Source organism: Pleurodeles waltl, chromosome 7 (genome assembly GCF_031143425.1).
Source record: "Pleurodeles waltl isolate 20211129_DDA chromosome 7, aPleWal1.hap1.20221129, whole genome shotgun sequence".
In the NCBI taxonomy this organism is placed as follows: Eukaryota; Metazoa; Chordata; class Amphibia; order Caudata; family Salamandridae; genus Pleurodeles; species Pleurodeles waltl.
The window spans coordinates 1461234760-1461240759 of NC_090446.1; positions in this window are offsets into that span (position 1 = coordinate 1461234760).

The window sequence follows — 6000 nt, forward strand, 5'->3', positions numbered from 1 at the left end:
AAATAAAACTGAAGTATTTTTATAAACTCTGGTCTCGAGTTATTTATTGAGTGCATGTGCTGCATGATTGGTTTTGTGAGCACAACAAATGCTTAGTACATCTCCTGGATTAGCCTAACTGCTCGACCAGCTACCTTAACAATTGTAGCATTAAGTGGTCTAATTTTTGCTCATGTAAACCAAAGTGTGGTCGCCTGGACCCACTGCATAGTGTGCCTGTGGTAAAGTTATCCTATGAAGGAAGAACTAGCACTGCATACAGGTATACTAAAGCGACTTACGTGATCAATCTCCTGGACTTCGGCCACACGGACCATTCACCTCAGGCAGCAGGGTGCATGGGTACAGCTCAGCGTCAAGTGCCCCATGTAAGTCTATGGGGACCGGTTTGGTCACAAAGTTGCTTGATGGATTGGGAGTCCACATCAGAGGAACCCACGTGGGTTTCGAACCTTGAGACCCTTAGGCACGTAGGGACACCAACGATCCACTTCACCTCAGGCTGTGGGGTGCAGGTGCAGTGGTGTTTTATCGCATCAGGTCTGGTGCTGGAGTTCCTTGTGGTTGTAAGGAGCCCCGCAGAAACAGTCTATAGGCATCGACTTGGGGTTTAGTCCGAACAAGCCAACAAGTGGCCTCCGGTCTCACGAGGCAGAGAGATGTGGGGACAGCCTTGGTCCTCTTCTCCTAGGCCCAGGGCAGACGGGTGCAGAGGTGTCCTGAGGCATGGGGTCTTTGTCACTCACTGTTGCTAGGGGTCTGCAGAATCAGGCTGCAAACGCTGTCAGGAAGTCCACATAGGGCAAGCTCTGGGTAGGCTGTGTCTGAACGGCCTGGGGACCATGGTGACACCACTGGACCACTTCAACTCGGGCTAGGCAGCTCAGCTGCAGTGATGTTGCCCAGTGTTGGGTTTTTGGCAGTCAAGGTCCTCATGTTTCTTCCTTGGGTGCCTGCAGATGCAGGGCAGCAGCTCCTGTAATCCAAAAGAGTTCTTCTTGGTGATTTGTGAAGCACGGACAGCGCTCCCTGATTTTTGGAACCTGCAGTGGCAGGACAGGTCAGATGCTCCTCAAGGGCCAGGCGCAGCAGGCTTGGCACCACGTCAGTCGTGCTTCTTAGGTCTATGGTTTTGCAGTCTTGTTGCACACTCCTTTTGTGTCATGGAAGAAAGTCAGAGAATCTGTGTAGGAAAGTGCCCTTGTTGGCATGGTTGCCCCCCACTTTTTGTCTGATATTGGTGATAACTTGACAGAGCGTGATGGGATCCTGCTAACCAGGCCCCAGCACTAGTGTGCTTTCCCAAAACTGTAGCATTGTGTCCACACAACAGCACACCCTTGGTACACAGTTAAGTCCCTTGTAAAAAGTACCCACGGTACCAAGGGCCCTGTTAACTGGAAAGTCCCCAAGTGCTGCAGCATGACTTATGCCACCCTGGGGACCACTCACCTAGCACATGCACATTGCCATTGCAGCTTGTGCGCGCTGGTGCTGAGAAAAAGGCAAATTCGACATTGCACCTCTCAGTGTGCCACACCACAAACCACTGCCGATGGTATACGTAAGTCAACACTCAAGCAGGCTTTACAGCCCTAAGGGAGGGTGCACTCTACCATAGGTGAGGGCATACCTGCATGAACAATATGCCCCTAAGTGTCTAAGTCCATTCTTAGACATTGTAAGTCTAGTGAGGCCATATTAAGTATATGGGCTGGGAGTTTGCCATTATGAATTCCACAGATCCATAAACTAAAGTCTAGAATGTTTGGTATCAAACTTGTCAGCACAATAAACCCAAACTGATGCCAGTGCTGGTTTTATTGAAACATGCACCAAGAGGGCATCTTAGAGATGCTCCCTGTATTTACCCATTCCTTTAATGCAGGACTGACGGGTCTGCGCCAGCCTACCACGAACAGACAAGTTTCTGATTCCATGGGGTGAGAGCTTTTGTGCTCTCGTAGGCCAGAAACAAAGCTGACACTGTGTCCGTGCTTCACACCTCCACCCTGCAGGAATTCTAACACCTGGTGGTGAGCCTAAAATGATCATGCTTCTTACCTAGAAGCAGGCCTGATTCTGAGTGCCCCCAGTCGCCATAGGTTCCCACTGTAAAACCCGGCAGCAACGTTGACCTCTGCATAAAGCCAGCCCCGTGTGGCTGGTGGAGGGTGCTTGGCACTAACTCAAACTCAGACCCATGGTATTATAACCCCCAGAGAATGGAACTGTAGGTCTGGTACTTACCGCCATAACTGTACTTTCTTTTATTCCCTACGGAACTGTTCCTGAAAATTGCAGTGTGTCAACTTTTAAAACATATTTGCTATATTCACATAAGCCATTTATATTGCCAAATTAAAACAAATAGGTATTGATACATATTTTGGATACCTACTTGTAAATGTGCTTTCCTTGCAAATTGAATCTTGTGGTTCTAGAAATAAATGGACAAAAACAAGTTTTGGTATCTAAAAAGAATTGCCCTGAAATTAGGGCTTTGAGAGCATGCTTCATTTATTACCTGTGTGTACAAAAAATGCTTTGCACTACCCTCTGATAAGCCTAACTGCTCGGCCACAGTACAACAAAACAGCATTAGTATCATATTTGTTGCCTCTAAACTCTGGTGAATCCCTGTACAGACTATGGCCCTCATTCTGACCCTGGCGGTCTTTGACCGCCAGGGCGGAGGACCGCGGGAGCACCGCCGACAGGCCGGCGGTGCTCCAATGGGGATTCCGACCGCGGCGGTAAAGCCGCGGTCGGACCGGCACCACTGGCGGGCTCCCGCCAGTGTACCGCCGCCCCATTGAATCCTCCACGGCGGCGCAGCTTGCTGCACCGCCGCGGGGATTCCGACCCCCCCTACCGCCATCCAGATCCCGGCGGTCCGACCGCCGGGATCCGGATGGCGGTAGGGGGGGTCGCGGGGCCCCTGGGGGCCCCTGCAGTGCCCATGCCACTGGCATGGGCATTGCAGGGGCCCCCGTAAGAGGGCCCCTACATGTATTTCACTGTCTGCTGCGCAGACAGTGAAATACGCGACGGGTGCAACTGCACCCGTCGCACAGCTTCCACTCCGCCGGCTCGATTCCGAGCCGGCTTCATCGTGGAAGCCTCTTTCCCGCTGGGCTGGCGGGCGGTCTGAAGGCGACCGCCCGCCAGCCCAGCGGGAAATTCAGAATTACCGCCGCGGTCTTTCGACCGCGGAACGGTAACCTGACGGCGGGACTTTGGCGGGCGGCCTCCGCCGCCCGCCAAGGTCAGAATGAGGGCCTATATCTCAATTTGATATAGCATATCCAGAGCCATCTTCCTACAATCTTGTATCAGTGGTTCCCCTAAATAGTCAATTTAGGGGAACCGGTATTGAGACTGAAGGGTAGTAATCACTGGAGTTCTGTAGGAATCTGGCCTGGTGTGTGCTAACTACCTATGGTATGATCACCTTATACAAGGTCCATGTATCCCTTATGAGTGAAGTGGAGTCAGTGTCAAGGAAGCCAGGCTCTCTAAAGGTAGCTGTGGATAAGTAGCCAAGGCTTATTTAGGAGACATGCAAAGCTCTCATGCAATACCACTGTAGTCATACAGCACTTACACAAATGAAAGAAGGCACTCAGTACTACGAAAATAGAGGCTCTTTATTAGAGTAATACAAACACTAGTTAGGCAATACTCTAATTGTAGGTAAGTAAACATACTACACATGTACAGTAACAATCAGGAATAGGCTTAAAAAGCAATTGAGAACACTGAAAAACAGCAGACAAAACTCTAGACCAGGGGAGTGGGGGTGGGGTGGTGTTGTTGTTAGGTGGATGCAGGAGTTGGTCGACAGTGGAAAGAAGACGGTCAACACTGGGGCAGGTGAAGAGTTCCTGGCTGATGCGGTCGACGTCCCACGCTGGATGAAGGATTGCAGTCAGTCTGTGGAGTGAAAAAAAAACACATACAAGACCTGAAAAAGGAAAATATCACAGTTGCTAGCAGTGGAGCTGTTGGGGTCCAGGAAGGCCAAGTGAGGGGGAGAGGGAACTAAACCCACAGGGGATGTCCGTAGCGACCCTCGGCAGTGCGGAGAGTCCAAAGAAGAAGATGCAGCCCACACAGATGACTCGCAGGCAAGGAGCACAGGAGTCACGGTGAGGCCCATGCAGGACACTTAAAAAGGAGTCCCACGTCACTGAATAACCATGCAAAGGGCTGAGCATCACAGGGAAGAGTGATGTGGACAGGAGCAACACAAAGACTGAAGTTCCCCTGGAGGCGGTGCCATCAAGCCTTGTCAGTTGCAAGAGACACTATGCATGGAGAAGGGAAGGTCCTACCTTCACCCAAGTTGGACAGCTGGTAGGGAGGACGCAAAGGACCACCAACTGTGATGCAGGATCCACACAGTTCCATAGAAGAGGAGATCCATGCAGCCGGTCATCATTGCAGCAGAATGCCTGCAGATGCACAGGAGCGACTTTCATTCCACAGGAAGTTTGCTTCTTAGGGCAGACTGAAGACTCGCCACCCTCATATGATGCACAGCCGGGGAAATGTTGCAGTTGCTAGAAGAAGCCAGAGAAACAATGTTGGAGAGCAGAGGCGTAGCTGTAGATGCGGACTGTAGGTCCCTGTGGAGTCCAGCTGCGGTTCGAGAGGCCAGAAGTTTCAGTAAACGATGCAGATGATTCCTGCTGGAGTCTTGCATGTCGAATCTGGGAACCCACCCATGAGGAAGACCCTAAATAGCCCTGGAAGGGGAACTGGTCACCTAACCACATGGCCAGTAAGATGCCCCCAGAGGCCTCTGCCCACCCTAAGGTCAAGATGGCAGAATCAAAGGGCCATCTGGAGGAGCTCTGGGCACCAACCCTGGAGTGGTGATAGACAGGGGAGTGGTCATTCCCATTTCCATTGTTCAGTTCCAGGACAGAGCAGGGATTAGGGGTCCCTCAACTGGCGCAGATTGGTTTTATGAAAGGATGGCACCAATGGTGGCCATCAAAGCATACCAGTGGCTTGGCGAGGCTACCCCTCCCAAGTCATTTAACACCTTTTTTCTACACAAAGGCAAAGGGTGTTGCCTCCGTCACCTAAAGGAAATTCTTTTGTTCTGCCTTCCTGGACTACAAGTCAGAAACGTTTGATAACAAACATGCCCATGTTCAGAGTTACCCTTATGTAGCTGGCAAAGGTAGTGACCTATGTCCAGTACACACGTGAAATGGCATCCCCGCACTAATGAAGTCCAGGAAAATGGAGATGAGTCTGCGGGGGAATCTCTGCTCATGCAGGGGTGCCCTCCGACATCGGTACGTGCAGCAGGCCCTCTGGGCTAGGAGGCCCTGCCTTAGGAGTGACTTACAGGGACCTGGTGCAGTGATCTTCAGTGAAAGGGTGCATGCACCTTTGCATGCAGGCTGCAATGCCAGCCCTGCAAACACATTTTACATAGGTCCCCATGGGTGGCATACCATGCTGCAGCCCATGGGGAACCCCTGGTGTCTCCCCGCCCTGGGCACCATATACTAGGGACTTACATGGGGGCACCAGTATGCAAATGTGGGAGGTATGAAGTCATAGCAAACAAATGTACAGGGGGAGTGCACAGTAACTGGGGTCCTGGTTAGCATACTGACAAGCAAAAAGTGGGGGTAACCATGCCACAATAAGGGTACTTTGCTACAGCTACATACCCTGGAGTCACAACACCCTGTAGATGACCACTTTCTGTGGGGAGTGGGCAACACCATGTCCAGAGGTCCTAAATTCCACCAGACACAAGTAGAATTTCCTAGGCTGTGTCCATTTCGGGCTGGTCACCCTAGGGGTGTGTCCAGCCTCGAAATGCAAAATGCCTCCTACATAGCGAATGTTCCTGAATATCCAGGTGCCAGATGGGGTCTAGGGGTGGGCATCTCCCTCTCAGAGACTAGATCTGTCTTGGAATGCAGATCATGCTATGGGAAGGGGTGTCCAACACCTCACCCCGAGAAGCTT